This window comes from Rhamphochromis sp. 'chilingali' (assembly GCF_963969265.1).
Source record: "Rhamphochromis sp. 'chilingali' genome assembly, chromosome: 4".
Classification (NCBI taxonomy): domain Eukaryota; kingdom Metazoa; phylum Chordata; class Actinopteri; order Cichliformes; family Cichlidae; genus Rhamphochromis; species Rhamphochromis sp. 'chilingali'.
This window is the reverse complement of record NC_137948.1, coordinates 11,322,091-11,349,850: the sequence shown is the minus strand read 5'-3', so window position 1 is coordinate 11,349,850 and position 27,760 is coordinate 11,322,091. Positions and strand designations below refer to the sequence as shown.

The 27,760-nt window shown below is 38.5% G+C and overlaps 1 long non-coding RNA gene and 1 pseudogene across 2 annotated transcripts in view; one reads left to right on the top strand and one right to left on the bottom strand.

The window, feature by feature from the left end:
• Positions 1-6,692: 6,692 nt before the first annotated feature.
• LOC308394926 (complement C3-like) overlaps positions 6,693-27,760 on the bottom strand; it is a 43,317-nt pseudogene continuing 22,249 nt past the window's right edge. The window contains exons 25-43 of the transcript XR_013974788.1: positions 23,000-23,206; positions 22,808-22,883; positions 22,549-22,708; positions 22,364-22,459; positions 21,964-22,114; positions 21,031-21,116; positions 20,007-20,084; positions 19,732-19,887; positions 16,947-17,009; positions 14,416-14,497; positions 14,275-14,323; positions 14,090-14,177; positions 13,906-13,995; positions 13,475-13,577; positions 13,064-13,156; positions 11,591-11,683; positions 11,432-11,515; positions 9,369-9,513; positions 6,693-7,160 (exon numbers count right to left, since the gene is read on the bottom strand). The product of XR_013974788.1 is annotated as a complement C3-like (transcript). The remainder of the gene's footprint in view (positions 7,161-9,368; positions 9,514-11,431; positions 11,516-11,590; positions 11,684-13,063; positions 13,157-13,474; positions 13,578-13,905; positions 13,996-14,089; positions 14,178-14,274; positions 14,324-14,415; positions 14,498-16,946; positions 17,010-19,731; positions 19,888-20,006; positions 20,085-21,030; positions 21,117-21,963; positions 22,115-22,363; positions 22,460-22,548; positions 22,709-22,807; positions 22,884-22,999; positions 23,207-27,760) is intronic.
• LOC308394933 lies at positions 25,470-27,760 on the top strand. Its single transcript, XR_013971317.1, has 2 exons — positions 25,470-26,816; positions 26,928-27,760. It is a non-coding gene; the product is annotated as an uncharacterized lncRNA (long non-coding RNA).

Sequence of the window (27,760 nt, the reverse complement as noted above, 5' to 3'; positions counted from 1 at the left end):
TGTATACTTTCTACCCAGTTTGACCCATTTAGCAGAAGTCAGCCTGTTTAAGGCTCTGATATCTATTCTGTATGACAGCAGTTATGACATGGTAGGATTTTCTCACCCAATAAAGGAATATTCAATATATCAGTCTACTCTTCATTTTATCAGAAGCAGTAATCACAGCTTGTACATTTTCTTTTTATAAATATATGTAAGCAATGAGCCAAATTTAGTAATGCCAACATACTGAAGGAACAACATTTGTTTCTTATATATGATACACCTATATATACACTGTCAAACCACCCCATTTGATTTCTTCGCCACCCTCATGCCACCCTAAGAAAGTTTCTCTAGATCCGCCCCTGCTTGAAAGACTATTTTTATGGTTATTTTAAAAACCTAGTTACTCATCATCAGGTAATAAATCCAACAGTTTCTCATTTATCTGCTATAACTGACATCATAAATTTCTTATTGGTTGAGGCTAAGTTAGGCTAGGCTGCATTACCCAGAACCCTTACTTCCCTACTTGCCTGGAATAGTATGGAGCCAGAATGATTTTGGCATTGGAAAAAATGACACTGAAAGATAAAAACTGAAACTGAAAAATGAAACTTGGATACAGGAAGTAACAAACGTTTTTGGATACTATCCCCCACCCCCCACAAGATAACATACAGAAATTAAAAATTATAGCTTCAAGCAAAGATGTTTGTTTTTTCTAACACAATCTTCTTTTTTTTTTTTACACACCGTTTTTGTGTGTGTGTGTTTTTTGGTGGGTGTAATAGAAGGACAGCAAATCCTATGTAATTTTCCATATAATTTGAATTCAGCATGATTTGTCAGCTCCATCTCAAGCTTCTGTTAGCTAAATCTATGCAATACTGTCTCGAATTCAGGTGGAACTGTTAAATTGCACGTACGTCTTTTCCAGTGACTCTGCATGACTCTTGCATGCCAGTTTTAAAAAGGACTGTAAGTTATTGTAGGCCAGTTTGTATGAGCCAGCCCTCTCTCTTGTGATGCTTCCCCCTCCCTAACACCACCACCTCTCAAAACTTTGTGTGATCAGTGTGAAGGCTACTGCTCAAGATCTGATAAATGTCCTAAAACAAAGTATTCAACAGTCAAACAAGTCTAACAAACGTCAGTTCCCATTAATGAACACAGAAATGTACAAGCACAGATATTAAATCATCAGTTCAAGATGAGGCGTTACAGCTTGGTATTTATTGTTACATATTAATTACCTGTTTTATGGAATAGTATGCTATAATGTCCATACATGATGTTTACCTATCACATGCAGGTCATTTTCAGGTTTCTTTGCCAAACAAAAAGGAAAAACAAAGCTTTTACCCCCTTACAACTGTAACCAGGAAAGGCTAGAACCTGTAAGCCCATTTATTGTGTATGTATATTTAGTGAACAACCAGCACTCTCTGTACTACTGAAGAGCTTGAGCTGAGTCATGCAGGTTTGAGAAAGAGGTCCCTCACCTTGACAGATATGAATCATATAATGGTAAGAAAGTAATAATTTATCAGATAATTATAGTATAAATGCATTAAATTATGGTCATTAATATTAAAATAATGTAGTACTTTAATGTGATTTAAATACTCTGTTTAAACACTGTTTTCCCTTACATTTGATTATTTTAGGTAAATAAAATTATCATTGTAGAATATCCAAAAGTGGAAGGGGTGGACGTGGCTTTTCTCCAAGCTACAGGTCCATATCATACCATTTTAAATACATAACTTCTGTTTTGATGGTGCTGAAACATGAAAAATAACTCTTGTCTATTGCTCTCTCTATATAGTAGGTAGTCAATATAAAAGAAAAGTGGTTGTGATTTTACCTGTTGATGGTTATACAGGCAGATTCATTTGTAGTGTCTGATGTGCTGGGAAGACCCTCTTTTACATTGTTCCACTGCATCATGGCACTCCACTGCCATTTGATACAACTGATTAAAAAATGACAAAGGCAGCATGACAGCTGTGCAAAAATGCACACTTCGGTCAGACAGCGGCTAAATCTACACCTAACAATGATAAGGTAACTTTCTCCATGAGTGAATATATTGTTAAACAAAACAGTACAAATCATTACACAGTTGGAAAGTTAGTGTAAAAGTCTGCTAAACTGCTTTGTAGGTGTTAACACATAGTCTATTAAATTATGTTAAGACTAACATATACTTTAGAGACAAAAATCTACCTTTAAAGCTACTATTTAATTGAAATTTGTTCAATTTATTAGTGTATTATTGAACTGCAGCACAGCGGCATAGCACTTAGCACTGTTGCCTTGCAACAAGAAAGTTCAGAGTTTGACTCCACCATCTGGCCTGGCCCTTTCCCTGGGGAATTTTCATGTTGGCCCCTTGTTTGCGTGCCCTAGCACGGAACCCTGTGGAACCCCATATTTAACCTTAGTGTGTGAAGAGGACTCTCCATTTGTCTAAACAAATTAGAGTCGATTAGATAGGGATGATTCAAACCACTGCAGTGCTTTACCTTTAATACAGCATGTTCTAATCACTGTAATAAAATGGAATGGTCAGCAGTACCAAACAGTTACAGTATCAAACAGTTACAGTTGCTCGAACACAATAAGAACATTAAGCTAAATTAAATACTACAATATATTACAAAGTTGTTGTTTTTTTTAAAGAAATAGCCCTAACCTATAATAGCTCAATTATAAATATCTAGAATATTACAGAGATTAAATATAGATGACTGACATTTTACTCTAAACTGTAAAATGTTTGCCAGCAACCAACCTGCTCTCAGCATCAAAAGACTCCGACCTAAACAAACATCTGGAAGTAAGTTCTTTTTTAAAAACTAATGTTAGCCTACTGCAACTACCTCGTTTCAGTTGTGGTAGCTACCTGGGCTATGTGCCACTTCAGTATCTGCATGGACCACACTTCTGGGTACTGTAATGTAGAAGTACATGATGAAGACAAGTACACAGCTTTCACATCCCCATTCAGATTATATAAACATAATCGGATGCCTCGACGATTGTGCAATAGCCCTGCCACATTCATGAGAATGATGCTCAGGTATGCTATCTGGATTATGTCCTGGTGTTTGCCCCGACAGAAGATCTGGCATTACAAAGGTTGGAGATGGTCTTTCAGTGACTTAACCCTCCTGCCATCCTTTAAAAAACTCACACCCATTACCCTAGGGACCATTCTCAGCCACGCCCAAAAACGCCATAAAAAGACCATATATCCATATTTTATTCCACTTTAAATTAGCCAACCTTGTAAAACTACTTCTCCCTGAAATATTCATGTAAAGTTTTAATTATATTGTCGTTGTTTTAACCCTTCAAATCCCAGTGTTATTACATGAGCGCCCTGTGTTATAAGCCCCAAAAACCAAAAAACGAAACTAAATATTTCCACAAAAAACCAGTTGAAGTAATATGTGATTGTCATTATAAGTAGGCCTTTAGATGGACCAAAGATTGGCACCAACATACATTTTGACCTGCCATTATTTTTTTGCATTTTTTTTGCAATTTAAAAATTAAAACTTCAAGGCCCTGAGTCTTCATTGACATCCAAGAAAAGAAGAAAAAATAAAATCATATAATGATAATTTGGGGATGAAAAATAGCGTTTATAATGGAAGTCAATGGGCAGAAAATGGTCCCCAGGGTGATGGGTGTGGGGATTTCTGCTGCTCAGCCATTTTAGGCTGATTTAAGGAATTCACACTGGAATATTAACATTGACAGGTAAAAACTATCCTGTGGCAAGTTTGGTTATATTCCACTGAACACAGTGGAAATGGCAGCCATTTAACACATAGCAGTGGCACAAAAAGGTCCCAAGAAGGCAGGAAGGTTAAGCCCACAACCGCAAGCTTTCTCCAAAGAAACATGATTTCCTGCAAAGATCAGTGAGGTTTCTGGGATGTGTCATGAGTGCTGGGGATATAAGGTCAGGCCCTGACAAGGTTAAAGCCATTGCATCTGACCTTATGGAACAAGACACTAGTATTCCCTTTAATGAAAATTCCTTTTTCATTTATGCATTGATCACGTGTTCTGACAATACTATGTATGAGGTATTAGTTATATATAAAGGATAGCACAATATATGTGTTTTATACTTTATTCCACACAGTTAAGTATTGTAGAGTAGTTAGGGGTAGACTGGCACACCCAGACACCATTAGACGGTAGAGACGTTAGACGGATAGTGAGATCCCTCTCTAACCCTTAAGCAGGAGGGGGCCCCCTCGGAGAAGGATTCAGGAGATACATCTTCATGTGACTGTTAAGAGAGGTTTTAACTCTCTCTCTCTGGGGGAAAGGTGCTGAGCTGTAAGAGTGGGGAAATGTTCTTTGTTTCGTACTTTGTATATAAGGAGCGAATGCCACTTCTATTTTCAGCATCTGACCTGACTGTTTTCTCTCCTGCTGCAGTGTGATATAAATTTCACTTCAAAGATGCTCATAAAGTGTTTGCATTTTATTTAAAAAGTTCCACGACATCCCTCACAGAGAAAAATCTGCTCTTCGCTTGCTATGGACTGTGTTGTACCAACAGTTCAATGAGAACTGTTTAGACTGACAGTGGGTGACAAGAGCCCCCATGGGGAGGGGCACAAACACCATCAGGTTCACAGGAAGCTGAACACTGATGATTAGACAGATGAATGCAGGCAGACCTTCTTTTTGCTGAAGCAAGCCTTGCTGGAACAGGTCATTTTTGCCCATCCAAACTTCAGCGAGTCCTTTCTACTCTCAGTAGATGGATCAAGTAATGGTCTTGGTGCTGTGCTATCACAAGTCCACGGTGGTTGATCTAATGTAAGACCAATTGGATTTGTGAGCAAGTACCTCACCAATGTAGAGTTCAAGTACCCAGCACACCGGTTGGAATTTTCTACTTTGAAGTGGGCTGTTTGATAAGTTTCACTACTGGCTAAGAGGCCACCAGTTCACTTTTGTGGACACACAAAAATCCTTTGGAGCCACATGTTCAGATTGATTCTAGGATGTGTCCCCATGGCTCATTTGCTGCCCCAGTTTTCTCACACTGTGCTGGTACCTGGGTGCAATGGTTTCGAGGTGCTTCCTCATGATTTGCTGGTGGAGAGTGAGAAAAACTGTAGTGCAGTGGTGTCAAACTCAAATACACAGTGGGCCAAAATTCAAAACTGGAACAAAGTCGCGGGCTAACATTAATATTTATTGAAAAAAAATCTTCCTCTAGATATAAGAATTAATCTTTTGTTATGGACTCAAACAAGTTTTGCTGAAAAACTGAATATGGAACAAGCAAAGCTTAATACTAAACAATATTAGCTGTATAATACCAGTAGGCCAGCTCTAATAGTAATTTGGTATGGCTTCGCGGGCCAAATGTAATTAGGCTGCGGGCCAAATTTGGCCCACGGGCCAGAGTTTGACACCTATGCTGTAGTGTTTTTAGTCGGGTGATCTTTTTTTTGCATAGAAACTGTCAACCATCAAGGAGATAACATCTTAAGGACCCAGTTGAAATACTCAAGCTGCTTAGGTGTTCAATTAAGTTTCAAACAAGTTCCTGATTGCTGAGTTGTTGATCATGGCAGGTGTCCATAAATCCTTTACCATTTTATAGGCAATAGCTCTTGTGAAAGAATGAACTGGACATTAGGGAACATAATTCGTGCTCTGCCTCCTAGGGTGAAGCACTAATGACCTGAGGCAACCTGATCATGCCAGTGATTTTTTTCAACTTTGCTTTACACTGCCACCCAGAGGGAGTCTAGTGTATCCTTGCTGTTCAGCTCGATCGGACCTGACGGGAGAGACTTTGTTGCCAATGTCTCTGTTGCGTCTGTGGAGTACAGGAATAAAGTTTGGGTGTCTGCCCTGCTGTCCACAACCTCGACACCCTCAAGTCATACTAGCTTTCAGAATCCTCTAAGCTCTGGCTGAAAAGGAGGTGTTGCAGCAGTCTTCGACTCTGGCTTATTAATTAACCAAAGACCCAAACAGAGTTTGAATTAATTTGAAAGCCTGTACCTTAGCCTTGTACACCCTAACTGGAAAATTCAAAAACCAGCTTTATTTGTTGTTACATATTGTCCACCTGGTCCTTACTCAGATTTTCTATCTGATTTCTTAGAAAGTTTATTGCTGAACTCAGATAAAATAATTATTGTTGATGATTTTCACATCCATGTAGATACTGAGAATGACAGCCTTAGCACAGCATTTAATTTGCTCTTGGACTCAACTGACTTTTATCAAAATGTTTAAAATCAAGTTTGAAAAGCTCAAATATCTTGCTTTTCACCACTCATTGAACAAAATAGGAACAACCCTAATTTTCTCTTAGTCAAATTGCTGTTGAGCAAAGTATTCCTTTAACCTTAAGTATTAATGACTTCACAAATGTCTTCAAAAATAAAATTTCAATCATTACAGAAAAAAATATTAATAACCATTTCAAAGACATATCATTATAATGTGATGATCCTATTCCTGATGTAATAAAAACAGACAATGTTTTGAATGTGTTATTTTGTAAGGGTAGGTGCACAACTCATTGCAAGAATGCAAGATCTGCATGAATATGGACTGTGTAAAATCAATAGGTAGCACATTGTTAACTCAAACAACGAACATCATTTCATATCAAGCTTATGTTTATTAACTGCTTGAGAGAAAATAAAGAAGCAAAATTCAGTATTGTTAACAAAGGTAGCATGTGCTAGTAGAACTACTTATTACGCTAGCATCTAAAGAGCTGAAGATGATATTATTAGGTAAGGTTTGTCTTTTCAGTTTATCGTGTTTATTGCATTGCTTTATCCCATGAAAGACTTTAATCCATACTGACCTGTATTTAACTTGAATTCTACTTTCAATTAGCACACATATGGATATTTTAATTAACAGTTCTGTTGCAATATTACGACTTTTGCATCCCATATCAGAATTGTAAATTTTGTAAATTCAAAACAAAAAGTAGAATTCTATGTAGTTCTCAGGTTCACTTCCTTGGACATCCATGGAGTTTGTATACCTGGACCAGGTCCTGTATTCCCACACAGGTAGAATGATATTCCCTAGTCTGGCACTCGGCAGTTGTGGGCCAGTACTCAATCCAGGTTCTCTCACCAAGCACATACTGGTATCTGAGCAAAGAAAAGTGAGAGGAAAAAACCAAAAACATTGGGTCTTCACACAGGCAAGTTTAAAAAGTCAGAAATATCATATGTATTGTAACACTATGAGCAGCAACATGATAACATTTGATTGAACCTTAAATCTACCTTGCTTGTTTGTTTGGGATTTATTTCATAAAATTGGTGCAAATTGGCTTTAGTTTAATTCAGTTTGGTGGGCAAAGAACCAGGGAGTGGCGTGGCGAACAAGAAGCGGGACCCTGGTTACAAAGAAAAACTCAGAGCCTTCAGGAGGAGAGCGCCTTCATCCTCAGGAAATTGAGGTCTACCCACTCTGTTTTCAATACTTGAGACTATTATATTCGGTTTATGGTGCAAAATAAATAAATAAGTAGGTTTTCTCAGAGGTAGTTTCTATGGTGAGACCTTAGCCATCAAGGACCTCCTTCACAGACTGATGAAGATGCTGCCTTTGGAGGTGAAGCAGGGTCCATCTCAGAGACCTTTACCTTGGAAGTTAGGACCTCAGTTTGATTTTTGGTCCTCTTTGATGTTATCTTTTTTATGTGTTCTATGCTCAGTGTTTACAAGGGTGAGCAGGGAGCCCATCAAAATGTGTATAATAACTACAGGGGCTGCAACTTAAATGAGTAGCAGGTTAACGAAACTGGTGTCAATCAACATCAGTGGTGATGTGAAATAGGTCCCTGTACCATTTCAGATCATAATTCTATTTATGATGACATCTGCCTGAACAGGAAAAATAGATCTACCTTATGGAGGTTGAACACAAACATTCTAAATTACCCATATGCTAAAGAGAGTTTGAAAAAAGAAATAGAGATTTAATTAGATTATAACGAGAATGAGGAGGTGTCACAGGGAATATTATGTTGCACACTGAAGGCACTGATTAGAGGCGAAATAAACAGTATATCCTCCTACCTGAAAAAATCAAGTAGGGAAAATTTTCACTTGGAAGAGAAATTGTTAGATCTGCAACATCTACATTCTGTGATGCTGAATGCTGATATTAAACCTGATATAATAAGATTTAAAAATGAAACAGATGACATATATGCAATGGACATAAGAAAAAAAATCTTTCTATAATACCCTTTTGTATCATATTTGATACAAGAGTTTTGGAGACCTCGATCTCATAAACATGATTAATACTTGCCATAATTTCAAAATGTTACGGACCAAACTCTCTCTCTCTCTCTCTTTTTTTTAATCTAAAATTAACATTGTTGTTAACAAAAAGTTGCCCCAAACACCCAAATGTATCAAATGCAATACATAAAAATATAATAATAAAAATAATATATACTTTATTGATCCACATGGGGAAATTCCCCTCTGCATTTAACCCATTCACTCAGTGAAGGAGTGGGCAGCCATTTGGCACCCAGGGACCAGTGTGTAGGGATGGTACCGGGCTCAGGGGTACCTCAAGGTAGCCGTTCAGTTTTCCTTTAACCTTTGAAACCATATTTCTGGGCAACATACCAGTGAATAAACTGAATTCTAATGATAGAAACCTTTGTATATGCATAAGTATAAAAGAGACCTATACAACTGTCTTTCTTTCTCATAGTGCAGAGGGATACCTTCTACAGAATATGGTCTAAGTCAGGGGTGTCTAACTCCAGCCCTCAATGGCTGGTGTCCTGCAGGTTTTAGATATAACCCTGGGTCAACACACCTGAATAAAGTGAAAAGTTCATTGCCAGGCATCCGAAGAATTTCAAGACATGTTGAGGAGATAATTTAGCCATTTAAGTCAGCTGTGTTGGATCAAGGACACATTTAAAACCTGCAGGACACCAGCCCTTGAGGCCTGGAGTTGGACACCCCTGGTCTAAGTGGACAGAATATGTTGAGCCTGTGAGGTGTGATTTTCTATGAACCGTGCCACTTTTAATGCTCCTGGGCTGATTCAAATACTCATGCTAATATTGTGATGGTAACTTGGCTACCTGCTACCCCTCACCCAAGCTCCAACAGGTTTTTGTTTGTTTTGTTTTTTATTTGTTTTTTTTCTCTGTTCTTAAAACTAAAAGTTAAAAAATGTGAAAGCAAAAGCAATATAGAAAGTCATACTACTGCTATTGTCTAATGTGCTTTCTCAATAAAAGAGTTTTCTTTTTTTTTTTTTAAAAAAAAAGAAGAAATGCACAAGATCCACACACATGCACATATATAAAAACTCACATTCTTTTTTCATCATCTTTGTAAATGTCTTTGGATGTGCCCATGATAAGGTAGGTTTTACTTGCTGTTAGACCCTGAGCCTCTCTGCAGTGCTGAGAGCTAATGAATATGCGTGGTTGACCTTCTGGACCAACATCGGTATTTCCTGCAGTTAGAAGACAAAGTAGAAGAAATTTCTTTTACTGAATATATATATACACATATACACACACATACATATATATATATATACACATATACACACACATACATATATATATATATATATATATATTAGGGGTGCAACGATATTCGTATCGATATTGAACCGTTCGATACAGTGCTTTCGGTTCGGTACGCATATGTATCGAACAATACAACATTTGTAATTTCTTTTATCAATTTTCCTTCTGACGATGCTGTCTGTGTTGAGCGCTCAGTGAATCTGTGTTCGACTACTCCGCCTAGGCTGCACTGTCGCAGATCCACTGAGCGCTCAACACAGACAGCATAGTCAGAAGGAAGAGCGCAGGGCAAGCTAGCGAGACAGAAGTTAAGCTCTACTTGCAACAGGCAAATTGAACCTCATTCAGATCTGGCGTTTGGAATTATTTTGGTTTTCATGTGACGTATGACCCTGAAGGTAAGCGAGTCATGGACTAAAGTAAAACAGTATGTTGGATGTGCCATGCAATGCTCAATTACATTGGTGTGAACTAGTGTGTTAGCGCAGTTAGCTCGTTAACGTGTTGGCCGTCTAGCCCCATGCACGGAGCGATCGGCGGTAGCTCGTTAATGGAGATTTGCCGTGTTGTGGCGTTAAGGTCATTTCAACGAGATTAACCTGAAAGCACTAGTGGGAACACAACGAATATGACTGCACATTTACGCCGACATCATCCTAGTGCAAAGACAAGTGGAAGCAGACAAAAAAAAGCAAGCATGCTACTAACTTTAGCCGAGTCATTTAGACAGCTGTTAGCACATGATTCTCCTTATGCTGCTGAGAATATAGCCCAGAAGAAGCGGATAGTATAGCTTTTATTTTGGAAAGAGCCATTTCTCTGTAATAAACTCTCTTTTCCAAAGATGAGTGATTCCTCAATCAGATACAGGGCTCGCAATATCGCTAGCCCGACGTCCTGGAGCTAGCGATTTTTTTCAGTCGGGCTACCAAAATCTTTCTCTTCCCTGCCCGTCGGGCTATTGTAGGAAAAATATATGTCAATGCTTTTGCATTCTTTCAGAAATGTAGCTGGGTAATTATGTCATTGGCATCGGTGAGCCACTGTCAATATGTGACATATTGAAGTCGTGTTTGAATTTGCGCTTGTTTTTTTGCTTTCACTTTGCAATCGTGCGAACTGTGTATAGAGAGCGACAGCACTGATCTGTGAGTGATGATAATTTGTGCACCAATTCCTCTGACATCGTCTTATTAATCGTTAGCTTACTATGCAAACATGACAAGTGAAATCTCCCGCAGCTTACACATGTGAGAGGTTGATCGCGCAGAGAATCGCTGAGCTTATGTGAGTGAGTGTGTAAAAGCATTTCAGTTCTGCTGAGCCAAATAAGACAGGTCAGGGTGAAGAAGTGACAGCCAAAGAAAAGCTTACCACAAAACGGAGAAGTTATGACAAATCAGACTATAAGGCAAAAAGAAAGTGCAGCTTTATGGTTTCATGGACAAAAGAATTTCTGTGGCTGCGATATGATGAGCTAAATAACCAGGGCTGCACATAAGTGGTCCGCAGGTGCGCATTCGCTGTCAAAATAAAAAACACGCACAAGGGTTAGGGTTAAATTTAAAAACTGTACTTTTGAGTTAAAATATATATTTATAATTTTAATAAATGACAAATTAAAAATGCATGAACATTTTTTTGTATCGAAAAAATATCGAACCGTGACACCAAAGTATCGAACCGAACCGAACCGTGAATTTTGTGTATCGTTGCACCCCTAATATATATATATATATATATATATATACATACATATGTATAAATAAACTTTATGTCTACCTATGAACCGCAGAGCTTAATAGAAAGTCATTAAAGAAAAAGGAAATTAACACCCACCTTCCTTGATGACTTCAAGAATTTGTACTCTGTAAAAGTCAGTGGACCAATAGGGTTCCAACTCTTCCACTCTCACTTTGTAAACTGAGAAGAAGCAAGTTGTAGATCGTTAAACCATTTGCTTGTTTTCTCACTTTTTCATTAACAAATATCTCTTACCAAAATCTATACTGCCATCCTTTGCAACTTCACAGGCCTTTTCAATGCGATCTTCATTGCCGACTTCATTCTTTCTCTGAAAACTGCAATTCTCTGGAAATACAGCATTGGTCCAAAGTAAATTCACAAGCGATGACTCGAATGACTGAGCAGATGTGAATGCGTTCAGCTGTTCATATTATTCCTAGATGTTGATTTTCTTTCAACACTGTGTAAGATGAGTGTTGTAAAAGGCACCAACAAATTGTATCATTAATATTATCATTATCATTAATATCATTATTGTTGTTATTAATATCATTATTATTGTTTTTGTTGTCGTTAAAAGTTATAAAATATAAAAGTTATATTTTCAAGACATGTTATCCGCTATAAAAAGCCAGGCCAGGCAAAACGCCTTTCATGTGTTTCTGTGTTTTATCCTCAGTTACTTTGACATAAAGGCATCTGCTGTGATGCTTACACCTCTGTTGAAGTCCCACAAGTGTCAACTTTGTTTTTATACATTGATATAAAAATATGGATATGTACTGATAAATGATTAGAAGTATAATATTTCTGACTGAAAGAGTCACAATGGAATGGAATCAAATCGAATCAGGGATCAAACCAAATTGGGACCTAGTGAATCTGAATCGAATCAGTTATAAAAATTAGTGAGGATACCCAGCCCCACTGAAAGAATTTTGCTGAATTAGAACAGATAGTGCAGCCTCGCACAATTCGGAATTCATCCTAATAGTTATATAATCACGTATCAATAAATATTAGTGACCATAATCCACTGCCAGCCATACATGCTAATGCCATAACATTGGGTTAATGATTGAGAGATGATCTGGAATGCTTCTAATTATGAGCTTGGTTTCATCTTTCCAATGTTTTTTTTTTTTCAGAACTGTCCAGGCTGTTTTAGAGCTTTTCTGTCAAAGTCTAATTTGAGTGTAACCAGAGGTTTTCATACGTTTTTACTCAGAGGGATCTCTTGATAGTAGACTAGACAATGATATGAGTGCCATAATGTGAAGAAGTTTTTCTTAACCGTGGAAAGAATCCACTTGTCTAATTACTTTTGAGCCTCTTAAAATGGGGATAAGATATACAAATGTCTTTAATTCTTAAACACTGCAAAAGTTGTTATGCAAGCATGCTACTTTCTAAATATATGAGTATTCAAAGCTCTGATTACGATAAAATATTGTATAGTTTATAAGCAAAGGAGGATGTGAGACTGTATGGTTGTCCACATGCCCTCCAATTTGTTGTGATTGACAAAAGATTAAAAGAAATTAGTAGCTACTATTCTGTTGTCTGCAGCATGTGATGCTCTGCTACACACAAACCATCAATAAAGGTCGCATCTTTCAAGGTAAGTGTTAATGTCTTTTGTCACTGACTGTTTCTTTAAGTTCCAAATAGAATAAATTCAAACGGAATAAATATATAAGTAGATAGTGTGGTAATGTTCTTTACCTTCTGCACATACACATTCCTTTCTTCCACTACACAGACTTAATAGTTCTGCATTTTTCCTTTCAGGGTGATAGAATTTCACACAAGGTTTCTCTGCAAGAAAAGAAGATGTTGAAAAATACTTTGTTTTCACTCATGGGATGTCACACCAGCCAATATATATATCTATATATCTATATATATGTGTGTGTGTGTGTGTACATATATATAACCATATAATATAACCATATATATGTACACATACACACACACACACACACACACACACACACACACACACACACACACACACACATATATATATATATATATATATATTACAGTCTTTGTTGACCAAGAAAACCATAAAATTCTCATCATGTTTTTGGAAACTGACATTTGTTATATTGATATCTGATTTTAGAGACTCACTGTTGTTGTATTCATAGACGGACACTGCAGTTGGTTGCAAGAAGCTTGCTTCCATAGTTGAATGGATCCTGAAAGTGATTATCTCTGGCTGTACGCTACTAATCTGCGGAGAGGTGTCCCACAAAGGTAAAATATGTGTAGGTAGTGCAAAACACAACTGAAACACACATGCTGAACAGCAGACTTTGTAATTAGGCAGGGATGACCCTTTAACACTGGCATACTTGAGAAAATGGGATTAAAATTACCTAAATTTGAGGAGAAATCAACACAATAGCTCTTTGAAGTATATCAAGTAGCTATTATATTGAACATATTTAGTAGTGAAGTATGTCTATGATTATATAAATAAAAGGCAACTTATCAGTCACAAAAGAAACACAAACATAAGTCGTCTGAATTTCAGAAAGAAGCCATACAGACGATCTTACCTTATTCAGGTAAATGATGAGTGAGCCCCTTTCTGAAAGATCCGTATTGCTTTCATATCTTGAAATGATCCTGGAGTGGCTTTTAGACAACTGCACACACAGAATTTAAAAGTAACTGGTTAGTACAAATAATAAGTTATTGTGCATTCTTGCTTTGGATACTTGTGTCCTTTTAAGCTCTTACAGCATCCAAGTCATTTTTGTTAAATGTGAATCCAGTTGGCAAACCAACATCTATAATTGACATGGATGCATTGCGCTCCTCTTTAAACCTGCATAGGCAAAAAATAGATTGGTTAAAACAAAAACACAAGCACAGAAATTTATTTGAATGTGCTGTTCAGAACAGTCCAATTTGGAAGTACTTACAAAACCTCTATTGTCAGCTTGTATATCTTCTCATCTTCATCTAGTTTCTCTGCAAAAGCAATGCATTTGATGAGCAAAATACAAAAAAGACAGACACCCATATATACCAAAAACAACAGGGAGATGGACATTGAAATTTACCTGGGACAATCTGCACAGACAAGTTGAACAACTCACAGTCCTTCTCTAATACCTTAGGCAGAGCGTAATACAGCGACATGATCTGAAAATGGCAGAAAGATCTTACTTGTATTGGACTGAGGTGGTAATGTGCTTTGAGGAACAAGTTATTAAACTGAGCTCACTTGAGTGTAGAAATAGATTTCGAATGAAAGCTTCATCCTTTAACACTTTAAGGAGCAAGTGTTTCGCTGATCTTTGAAAGCTTCATCCTTTAACACTTTAAGGAGCAAGTGTTTCGCTGATCTTCATCTCTTTTGATGGCAAATGAACTGAATCATTTCTTCAACAGATTTGATTCATCCATGAGGCAGTCTTCAACATCGGCTGCAGACTCACCCACCCCCACTGCTGCTGTTCCACCTCTGACACCTCAGACACTTCACACCTCCTCTATTCACCCTGCTCACTCCTCCCCACCCCCAACAACAGCATCCAATACACACTCAACACAAGGATCCAGCCTGTCTTTCTCAACCACCCAGGTTAGGAGGGAACTGAGGAGGATTAAAGCCAAGAAGGCAGTGGGCCCAGATGGCATCAGCTCAAGGGTCGTCAGGTCCTGCGCAGACCAACTGTGTGGGGTGATGGAGCACCTCTTCAACCTGAGCCTGAGGCTGGGGAGAGTCCCACAGCTCTGGAAAACCTCCTGTGTTGTACCAGTGCCAAAGACTTCACGCCCCAAGGACCTCAACAGCTACAGGCCGGTGGCTCTGACATCCCACCTGATGAAGACCCTGGAGTGGCTGGTCCTGGCTCAGCTTCGGCACTTGGTGAGCTAATCATTGGACCCACTTCAGTTTGCCTACCAGCCTGGCACTGGAGCGGATGATGCCGTCATTCACCTCCTACATCGTTCCCTTGCTCACCTGGAGACCGCTGGGAGCACTGTGAGAATCGTGTTCTTTGATTTCTCCAGTGCCTTCAACACCATTCTTCCCACGGTCCTGAAGGACAAGCTGGAGAACTAAGGAGTGGACCATCACCTCACTACCTGGATTTTGGACTACCTCACCGACTGACCACAGTATGTGAGGACTCAGAGCTGTGTGTCGGACAGGGTCGTCTGCAGTACAGGGGGCCGCACAGGGAACGGTTCTGGCTCCGTTCCTCTTCACCATCTACAATGCAGACTTCTCCCACAACTCCACCCAGTGCTTCCGCAGAAGTTCTCTGATGACTCTGCAATAGTCGGCCTCATCACTGATGGGGACGGCAAGGAGTACAGAGGACTGACCCAGGACTTTGTGGACTGGTGCCAGCTGAACTACCTCCAGATCAACACTAGTAAAACCAAGGAACTGGTGGTAGACTTCCGCAGGCACAAGCATTCTCCACTGCAACCACTGAACATCCAAGGTATGGACATTGAGGCTGTGGACAGCTACAGGTACCTTGGTGTTCATCTGAACAACAAACTGGACTGGACTCATAATTCAGACGCCCTCTACAGGAAAGGGCAGAGCAGGCTGTACCTGCTGCGGAGACTCAGGTTGTTTGGAGTGAAGGGCCCACTCCTGAAGACCTATGACTCTGTGGTGGCCTCAGCCATCTTTTACGGTGTGGTCTGCTGGGGTGGCAGCATGTCTACCGGGGACAGAAAGAGACTGAACAGGCTGATCAGAAGGGCCAGCTCTGTTCTAGGATGCCCTCTGGACCCAGTGGAGGTGGTGAGTGACAGGAGAATGTCGACCAAGCTGTCATTCCTGTTGGACAACATCTCCCACCCCATGCAGGAGACTTTGACAGCACTGAGCAGCTCCTTCAGTGGCTGCGGCACCCACAGTGTGGGATGGAGAGATTTCGCAGGTCTTTCCTCCCCACTGCTGTCAGACTTCACAACAAAGACTTTAACTGATCAAACACACACATCGACACATGTGCAATAACACTAAGTGCAATACTCTTTTCTGGCATCGTTGTATTTTTACTCAGTTGTATATAGCATTTGTATTCTATTTTTATCCTATTGTATGTTTTATTCTATTTTATTCTACGGTATATAGTATTTTATTTAATTTTATTCTATTCTGCACAGTTGTGTACTGTATTTATTCTTATTGTATTCTAATTTTTGCTTCATAACTTTTGCACTGTCCACTTCCTGCTGTGACAAAACAAATTTCCCACGTGTGGGACTAATAAAGGTTATCTTATCTTATCTTATAATATTTCAAGTGTTCAGCATTTTTCTCATTCAAAGATACATTTTTAGCAAACTGTAGTTGGTAATAAGTAGAGTCAATAAAGAGCAAGAGCTAATGTTTACTAATGAACCTTACCTACCCAACAACCCTGAATTCTTAATTTTAAACTAAAAATGAGTTTACCTTTCTTTAGATGTGCATTTATTAAAAAACAAACAAACTAAACATTTCTTTTAACAAGGACCCCTTTTTAAATTGTAAATCGTAATACTAAAGCTAAACGTCTACAAAGCTGTTACAAATGTATGCAGCACATGTAATTACATGACTGAGTGCCATATTTACCTTTAAAACTGCTTCTCCATTTCCTGTGGCATTCACTTGTATATCCTTGTTTATAGCAGGGAACTATTGAGATTCAAAATATAAAAAATGATTAGAAATATTGAGAAAAAAATTTATATATATATATATATATATATATATATATATATATATATATATATATATATATATGCAGCACATATATATATATATATATATATATATATATATATATTAGGGGTGCAACGATATTCGTATCGATATTGAACTGTTCGATACAGTGCTTTCGGTTCGGTACGCATATGTATCGAACAATACAACATTTGTAATTTCTTTTATCAATTTTCCTTCTGACAATGCTGTCTGTGTTGAGCGCTCAGTGAATCTGTGTTCGACTACTCCGCCTAGGCTGCACTGTCGCAGATCCACTGAGCGCTCAACACAGACAGCATAGTCAGAAGGAAGAGCGCAGGGCAAGCTAGCGAGACAGAAGTTAAGCTCTACTTGCAACAGGCAAATTGAACCTCATTCAGATCTGGCGTTTGGAATTATTTTGGTTTTCATGTGACGTATGACCCTGAAGGTAAGCGAGTCATGGACTAAAGTAAAACAGTATGTTGGATGTGCCATGCAATGCTCAATTACATTGGTGTGAACTAGTGTGTTAGCGCAGTTAGCTCGTTAACGTGTTGGCCGTCTAGCCCCATGCACGGAGCGATCGGCGGTAGCTCGTTAACGGAGATTTGCCGTGTTGTGGCGTTAAGGTCATTTCAACGAGATTAACCTGAAAGCACTAGTGGGAACACAACGAATATGACTGCACATTTACGCCGACATCATCCTAGTGCAAAGACAAGTGGAAGCAGACAAAAAAAAGCAAGCATGCTACTAACTTTAGCCGAGTCATTTAGACAGCTGTTAGCACATGATTCTCCTTATGCTGCTGAGAATATAGCCCAGAAGAAGCGGATAGTATAGCTTTTATTTTGGAAAGAGCCATTTCTCTGTAATAAACTCTCTTTTCCAAAGATGAGTGATTCCTCAATCAGATACAGGGCTCGCAATATCGCTAGCCCGACGTCCTGGAGCTAGCGATTTTTTTCAGTCGGGCTACCAAAATCTTTCTCTTCCCTGCCCGTCGGGCTATTGTAGGAAAAATATATGTCAATGCTTTTGCATTCTTTCAGAAATGTAGCTGGGTAATTATGTCATTGGCATCGGTGAGCCACTGTCAATATGTGACATATTGAAGTCGCGTTTGAATTTGCGCTTGTTTTTTTGCTTTCACTTTGCAATCGTGCGAACTGTGTATAGAGAGCGACAGCACTGATCTGTGAGTGATGATAATTTGTGCACCAATTCCTCTGACATCGTCTTATTAATCGTTAGCTTACTATGCAAACATGACAAGTGAAATCTCCCGCAGCTTACACATGTGAGAGGTTGATCGCGCAGAGAATCGCTGAGCTTATGTGAGTGAGCGTGTAAAAGCATTTCAGTTCTGCTGAGCCAAATAAGACAGGTCAGGGTGAAGAAGTGACAGCCAAAGAAAAGCTTACCACAAAACGGAGAAGTTATGACAAATCAGACTATAAGGCAAAAAGAAAGTGCAGCTTTATGGTTTCATGGACAAAAGAATTTCTGTGGCTGCGATATGATGAGCTAAATAACCAGGGCTGCACATAAGTGGTCCGCAGGTGCGCATTCGCTGTCACAATAAAAAACACGCACAAGGGTTAGGGTTAAATTTAAAAACTGTACTTTTGAGTTAAAATATATATTTATAATTTTAATAAATGACAAATTAAAAATGCATGAACATTTTTTTATATCGAAAAAATATCGAACCGTGACACCAAAGTATCGAACCGAACCGTGAATTTTGTGTATCGTTGCACCCCTAATATATATATAAACATAATCATGTTATGCCACGTTATCCTTTCTTCTTTTTAATCTTTTTTAAATTAATTTTTCAATGAAAATCACAATTTTATAAATGTTTGTATTTTATTTGTATTTTATTTTATTTATGAAAATTCTTGTTCCCAACGATCCTCCTAGCAGGTTGATTTGATAAACATTGCACACTAAAAGCTAACTGCCCACTAAAAACTTTGGCTTTCCACTGGCAGAGGGACTTCAGTGTGTGGGATACAGAGTGGGATGGGTTGTGGAAAAACACCAATAACATCTAAAACTTACAGCTAAACACTCAGGTTGATAGGTCTGTAAAAGTAAATAAATAAATGTATAAGTAAATGATTATGAATTAAAGATAAGCCTGAAGTTTAGCTATACATTTGGTTTCATTGATGCAAAAACGGCTCAACATGAGTGATAGGGACACTAAGCTCAGCTCCAACTAACAGATATTAAACTAACTGAAGTTACTGCAGTAAACTGGCTAAGATTAGTAACATTGTCTTTGTAGGCTGTACTGTCATGATCTGTGCAGTCTGGATTTTCCTTCTTTCTCTGTTTTCTAAGCTGGAAATATGAGTCAAGTGTTCTTACTGGACCCACCTTCCAGTGGCACTTTGGATTTTTCTGGGCTTCAGCTCTCAACCCTGGTTCCAGTATCAACATGCAGGGCTTGTACCTTCACTCGCTGCCAAATTGTTGTTACCTCTAACTGGCTCATGCAAGTTCAGGACTAGTTTTTGCTTCATGTCCCATTTAACCTCAATTTCATTTTTCTCCAATAATTCTTTTGGTGAAACGAGAGCTGAAGTTTTCTCTTCCCCATTCCCAAATCCCAAACTCACCACCACACTTACTTGTTTGAACAAGATGCTCGGCTCACCTTTGATGTTCTTGTGGTAAAACGATTTGCCTTGCTGAAGCTGTACTTGTCAGTCATTGTTCTGCCGGGTAGCAGGATGTCTACATCCACATTATACTCTGGTTCTTTAGCATTGATCCAGTACTCTGAACTTGCCTGGTACACCATTATGGTAGCCTGAAGAAGAATATACGCATTAGACTGAGTCTTTCTATACTGACAAAAAAAAAAAAAAAAATCGGTAAGGTTTTGCTACACAGACACATAATAAACTGTCAGAGGGACTTTTGTTTTACCTGAGTTGACCCATAACCTCCATCTCCCTGTTGGTACTTGCCAAGCCATCTCACAATAGGTGTGGCTTCCTCATAGGCCTTTAATAAAGGAACATAAGCAACTAAGTCAGAAGACATATCCCGCAGTCATGGAAAAAATGTTTGTCTGAATCATTAAATAAACAAACAGTAGAATTCATGGCCATGTTTAATAATAGAAGAGCAGTTGTACATGCAGAATGCAAGGAGAACTGAAGGCATTGGGACTAAAACCACATATACATGAGGCTGATGTCATCAACACACTATGATAGAAGAGGCTTCAATTTTCTGGGAACATAAATAAATCGATAGCACATAAATAGATAGACCTGGTGACCAGTGATGGACATTAAGAACAACTGTGAAATTGGTGCAGTTGTCCGCACTAACCCAAACAATCATCCCTCACTCATGCGGCTCCGGAACAACAAATTCTAGTCCCTGATAAAAGGACTATATTTAGTCTCTCTGCTGACTTTTCATCTTGTGCCATTGTTAGTCAGAAAATTTAACCCCCCCCCCCCCCAATAAAAACTCAATCAATGAAGAAATCCCAAATATTGAAGAAATTTCAGTTTGCATCAGATGGGCCCCACTTTTGTAGCCAACAGTAACAGCCAATTTTATCTTTATTTATTTATTTTTTATCATTTTATTATTTATTTATTTATTTTTAGCTAACGCATGTAGCATTGTTACTATGAGTCTATTACATGCTGATTATTAACCTAGGTGAATAAAAAAGCTAAACTAAATTTAAAAAAAACAATTTTGATAGACCTTCAGAAAAACTAAGCCAACTATTGTTTAAGACAACGTAAAAAAACAAATAAATCACAAAGTCATTTAAGCCTTTCAAGACTGAAAAGTGTTACATGTTAGCTAAAATTAGTATTGGCTTTTATCAACTTTACTTGTTTATGTAATTTTCCCAGTTTGTTTTGAGGGGTTTGAGTTGAATTACACCTCTGTTGTATTTTCAGTGTAAGTGGGATTTGCTCACCTCAGCCTTGATAAGTGCGAGCAGAGCATAAGCTGTGGCCTCCAGTGTGTAATAACGTTCACCACGTACGTTCCAGTGGGTTCTGTCTGTGGAGGATCCATACATACAATTACAAAAAAGTTTTACAAATACATATATTTCGTTTTATTATTACTATTATTATTGTTAGTTGTTGTTGTGTTAACAAAATCTTTAAGCACACAAAGGCACTAAGTAGAAGGATTCCACATTTCTCTCATTTTTGAGAGCTGTATCTGCTGTATCTATTTTTCTGTCTCCCAAGAGCGTCTGTTTTCAGTTGTTTGATTTTAACTAGTAGATGGAATTGACCACGAGGCATTTTCATTTAACAAATAGGCAAGTGAGAGCTGAGAATTCCCTTTGATATGAGTATGAATCAACTGTTCTGTCGCTACATAATGCCATATATATATATATATATATAATAAGAATAAATAAAATAAAAATTGATAATCTTTGTAAACCAAAGATTGCTTGCACTTGCAATTTTTACACAGACCTCAAACTTAAACAGAGAGTAAATATCAGCTCTATCTCAAACTTATTCAAGAGTCATACTCATCCCTCATCTGAGGGATGATCTCATAGTTGACACCTCAGATGAGCTCAGTCATAATTAGCATTTTTTGCCCACATTCACAGGTTTTTATACTGTGAATATGGTCACTATCTGTTAAAATAGAGCCATGTTCAGGGCAGTGCAGAAGTACCCGTGTACTTCTAAATATCTTTGGTAAGGATATTTTTTTTAATTAAAATCAAGGTTTTTGATTTTTATCTGCGGAATTTGGAACTTTTTGATCAAAGTGGTATACCTTGTTTGGGATGAAAGTCGTCCTCAAACATATCTGGATCACTAAAACATAAATACACTAATTTAATCTTATGTTTAGGACAACTGTGTGAAACCACCTGAACTGATGAACTTGAAGAGGATCTCCTTGTTCAGTTTGTTTTCATTAGCCAGGGCATATGATGTCATTGCAACAGAATAAGGGTTAATGAGGCTGGGTAGACGCTTCTCCAGGTAGGCCACTGCTTTATTAATACTGTTTTGTAAACTCTGCACATGAAGCACAGACACCAAATGAAATATATAAGATAAATGCAGAAGATAAGATAAATCAATGAGACATAGATGCAAATATAACATCCAGATATAGTATATGGTCTTTGATGTAACTTTCCTAATGCCAGTGGGCTGCTGTTCTCCAATTTATTTGTAAATTATATAGAACAGTCAAATTTTTTATCTACACTATGTATTTCTTTTTATCTAGTGGATGTACAGTGCATGTAGGTATATACTCACATTAACAGAGGACCTGCAAATTTCTCGAGACTCCTGCATAGCAATCAGGCAGAAGGCTGTCATGGAGGCATCTGAATCTGTTCCTAACAGATCGCTCTACACATACACATATACAAAGGTAAACATTTCATTTTTGTATACAACCTAATTTAATAAATTATTTTTATTAAAATTAGGAAACTCACACGCATCGATTGACTGTACACATATCCAACTTCTTTAAACATGCCATCAGGTTGCTGCGTGTTCAGGATGAGAAACTTGATGGCATCACAGATCACATCTTTATCCACTCTGATCAGGTAATAAGCCATTGCAAAAACCTTGGCAACGTAGGCAGTCAACCTTACAGAAGAGAGAACATGAGCACCTCTGGATTATTTATTTTTCCCTAAAACAATACATCCATTATCTAACAATCATTTTGGAGTTTTGCTGACTCACCAGGTGCTGCCATCTTCGTTGGGGAAGACTGCAAAAGAGCCATCTTGCTTTCGATAAGTAAGTTCAGTTGTATAACCTGGACAAAACCAAAGGCAAAACATTTCATTAATTACCAGTCAACACTTGACTGAAATTTGCTGATTTGATACCATTTTGGAGAGCTTGTCTGCATGCCTCTGTGTGTTAAGCTACCTGTTGTTATGTGTTGAAGAGCTTCGTTACGCTTTTCAAAGCCCACAAACTCCCACTGATTTGTTTTGTCCAAATACATGGTTGCAATAACAGGCAAGGTCATGCGAGCCATGTTCTGTTCTCCGCAGCCACCGGGCTGTTTGATTAGAGTTCCCATAGATTTACCACTAATGGCGTTCTCCAATAGTGTGCTCATTTGCTCTCTTCCTGTATAGACATAAGAAAACCCACAGTTACTGAGTTGGAAATGTATGGAAGAAATATAGTATCATCAGAATTCAAGTATTTTTAGACATTGAATTTATGACACTGAATTTTTATCCTCCAAATTTCCCTGCAAAAATATTCACCTGCAAAAATTCACCTGCAAAAAATTCACCTGAAAAAAATTCACCTGCCAAAAATTCACCTGCAAAAATTCACCTGCAAAAAATTCACCTGAAAAAAATTCACCTGCAAAAAATTCACCTGCAAAAATTCAACTGCAAAAGTGATGAACTTTAATGACCCAAGCCAGAGCAATCAGCACCAGATCGAGTCGAGTGGCTCTCGGCCAATTAAATTACGCTGTTTGATCACATGACACCGTTAGCCAGCAGTTTGTCTCCTAAAAGAGAGCTGTTTAAAGGTGAGTGATTAAGTTTTTCTCCTAAATAGAGATCATTACAGAACGCCTAGTCCTACTTAAAATCCCATTTATTTTTATTTTATCATCTACTCGAACTAAGGAAAACGTTTGACTAACTCAAAGACAATTTCCACGCCTCCCCTGCCTGACTGCAAAGGCAGTTTTGAATTTAGGAGCAGCAAGATGGAAGCGGCAAACCCTGGCGATTCTCCGGTAAGTATATTGTTTTTTATCTTCAAGTTTGTCTTTTGAAACCTTAATTTTATTTAAATCCGTTGCTCACGTATAAAGTACACAGACGGGGTCTTTGCTCAACTCGTCTGAGGCGTGTCTCACTAAGCGCTACATGCTAGCATCCTGCTAACCGAGCTACCCTTTACATGCTGTGCTTTAGAAAATAGGATACTCGTTAAAAAATACTCCGCAGATATTGATAGATAGACGAACACTGCAAATATAATGTTGTAAACGAAAACGGCCTTTGGTGAAGTGGTAAAATACACCATGAATAAAGCCATAGAGTGAATGGCTGCCATGGTTGCAGAACAGCCTGATTTAATGACAAGAATGGGGAAGAGTGAGGCGAAGTGAACCAAAGCCACAAAACACGGTCAGACAAGGCGGCAAAAGGGCAGTGATCTGTCCGTCAGTATGAAGTTGGTGTGTGCTTTGGTGAACAAAAACTCCAGACTGGTAGCAGGAAGGTGGGAGACTCGTGTTTCACTGGAATAGTGGTGAATTAAAACATCCTTTGTTGGGGACATTTAGGTGTAAATGCATCCATACAGGCAAGACAGAGGCAGACCAGACAGTGAAGAAAACAAGGCAAACATTAGAAATATTAAAACGGAAATATAGGATTAATATAACATACAATTGGGGAAAATGTAAGGAACACAATGTAAATGATATTGTAAAGTCATTAAAACAGCATACTCTGATTAAAAGAAACAGATAATTGGGTAGGATGATGATGATAATGATAATAATAATAATAAAAAAATAAAAAAAATGTACAAGATGGGTATGTATACTTGTAGCCAGAACTTAACAACTATAAAGTTGTAGCATGTCAGTACTAGAGCAGGGCGATATGGCCAAAAATATTTATCACGATATATATTTGAAAATTTGCGGTAACGATATAACCGACGATATAATTGATGCGAGACAAAATACAACTCCACAACATTACTAGCGCAAAAAGACAACCTTCCATTTATTTTCACTTAAACAAGAAGCTGGTTTTTATGTACATTAAAGCTTTATAAAAATGTAACAGTGCAAATGCAAATTCCTTGCTGAAAGTTTAACCAAAAGGCATTTCCAGTAGAAATGGGCTGACATATCCTGAGCATAACCATGTATAATATCCACTGAAGTTAAAAAGAGGTGCTTTGCAACATTAAACTGCAGTGTGCAGTACGTATTTTTCGGACCATAAGGTGCACGGGATTATAAGGCACATTAAGCGAAACAAAGCAGTCAGATAAATCAAACTTTATTAAACTCATTCTTCTTGCTTCCTCCACTTCTGTACCATTGATTCATTAATGTTGAATTCTCTGGCAGCTGCTCTATTCCCATGTTGCTGCAGTATATTAATGACTAACCTCGTATTGTGGATGGATTATCTCAGTTGTTCTCCTGACTGAAGTTTGGTCCGTTTACAGCATCCTGCCATGCGATTGCATTTGTCTCTAACCATGAAGAACCTTCACATTAACTTTTATAAGTGGAAAAGTGTTAGTGTTCGTCCTTCAGCTTCACTGTTTATGTTATGCTAACATAGCTGTGTCGCTAGCGAGCACGTAGCACATCATTATATACCAGCTAGCCCAACTTCAGTAACCCTGCAAACATCGCTGCTGTTTAGTTTCCTGTCTTCATTTATGTTGGAAGTGATAGCAGAGCTGTACGTTTGATTTTTTTCAGAAATCTCTCAGTCAGAACATGCAATATCATGCTTAGGTAACTAGCGAGCTAACTTCCGCTAGCTTCCTGCTAACTTCTAACTCCGTTAAATGTAATAACTTTTGTTTTCATGGATGCCTGGAAGTTAAACTTTATAGTTACACCTGGTAAAGCAGCAATGCTGATCGTTTTATTAAAGATGAAAGAATTTAGACAGTTTTTAACTCTAAGTGATGCTGCAGTGTTGTTTGACCTGAAGTATACGGAGTTTAGGACCCAGATTACTCCCAGATTTAAGAGCATCTTAGTCCGACAAATATGACAATAACAACGGCTGCTTGCATGTTGTGCAAAAAAATGTGCTTTGTTGTGTATCTGATGGACAAACACCAAACCAGTTCCACATCACGGAAGTTGCACCATTTTTACAAACCAATTCTGGTTCATCTGTTTCACTCAACAATCGGCCATGTGCGTATGAAAACAAAGGCACTGCGCATGCGCGTTTTACTCCCATTCTATCGCGATATTTCATTTTCCTATCGTTGCCTAACATTATACCGGTATTACCGTGAACGGTATAATATGGCCCAGCCCTAGTCAGTACCTTACCCCATCCATTATATCCACACTTTCAGAAAAGGATATGGTCAATATCTTTACAAATACTATCTAAACTTAAACTGGATATTCCCTCTGCTTCTTCTGCTTCTCGTATACACCCTCAGGGTTTGTGATCAGCCAGCGGCTGATATGATCATTAATCCTGTAAAATAATATTCTTTCGGTTTATGAATCTGTTTGCATGGATTTCTTAATCTGTTTCCACTGTTAGCAGAAGTTGTGGTGTGCTGCTCTCCAAGACTACAAGCTGCGTTAAAGTTGGAAGTAACTGGCCGATGTTCCACTGTTGAAGATAGCTGTGCCCATTTGTTGCACATTGTGGGTATGGAGAAGTTGAGGCCCTTGCAGGCTACCCACAATTTCCCCAAACTGAGCGATTATACATCTTCCTTCCATATTTGTATCTTGTGTCACTAAAAATAATTTTATTTAATTTTATACATTGATTAATGACCTGCAGAATCTCCTTATCATATTAAGTGATTCATAATTGTCACTTTATGCTTTCTCCATCTTGAAAGTGATGACATCCTTGCATTACATCCTTTAGGTTCATTTTCTGCAGGCAGGTTTCTGACAGAGAACAGGCAGATTTACACTATAACATGCAGCGTTCTATAGATGGACACATAAAGAAATGAAAAATTACATGTATGTGCTAACTTTCTAAACACTGTTACATTAATGATTAAGTAGATAAAACATTTATGTCAGCCTTGGCTCATAGTTCATTTAAAGACAAGAACTTTGTGTGTGTTTCAGGTCCTGCACTCTCAAAGACTGAATGAACCAGCATGGCAGCCATGGGTCACTGTGAGCATCACAGGGAAGGTTGAAGCCGCCCACTGCAGCTGTAAGGCCGGAGTCACGGAGACCTGCACCCACGTCACTGCTCTTCTGTTTAATGTAGGGGGGCGATCGTGGCTCAAGAGTTAGGAGTTCGCCTTGTAATTGGAAGGTTGCCGGTTCGAGCCCCGGCTTAGACAGTCTCGGTCGTTGTGTCCTTGGGCAAGACACTTCACCTGTTGCCTACTGGTGGTGGTCAGAGGGCCCGGTGGCGCCAGTGTCCGGCAGCCTCGCCTCTGTCAGTGCGCCCCAGGGTGGCTGTGGTTACAATGTAGCTTGCCATCACCAGTGTGCGAATGTGTGTGTGAATGGGTGGGTGACTGGATATGTAAAGCGCTTTGGGGTCCTTAGGGACTAGTAAAGCGCTATATAAATACAGGCCATTTACCATTTAGAAGCAACAGTGATCTGTGGCACAAGGACTGTTACAGATGAACCTGCATACTGGGTTTTGCTGGGTAATATGACCAAGATACAGCCAGAGGTTGGCCATAAGATAGACTTCTCTTCAGCTGCCCAAAAAAAGGCTCTTGATCAGAACAAACAGACCATCTGTAGTGACAGGTAAAAGGAGCCGTCCTCAAAAAAGAAAAATCCCACCTGCTACTGTGGAGGAGTTGTCACTGCTATAATGCCATCATGTTTTATCTAGGGGTCTAGATTTATGCCTGTAGTGCACTGCCATGTAAATAATTTGCATTTACTGAATGAGTATCACTGTTCAAAAATTGAATAAAGAAACAAACTAA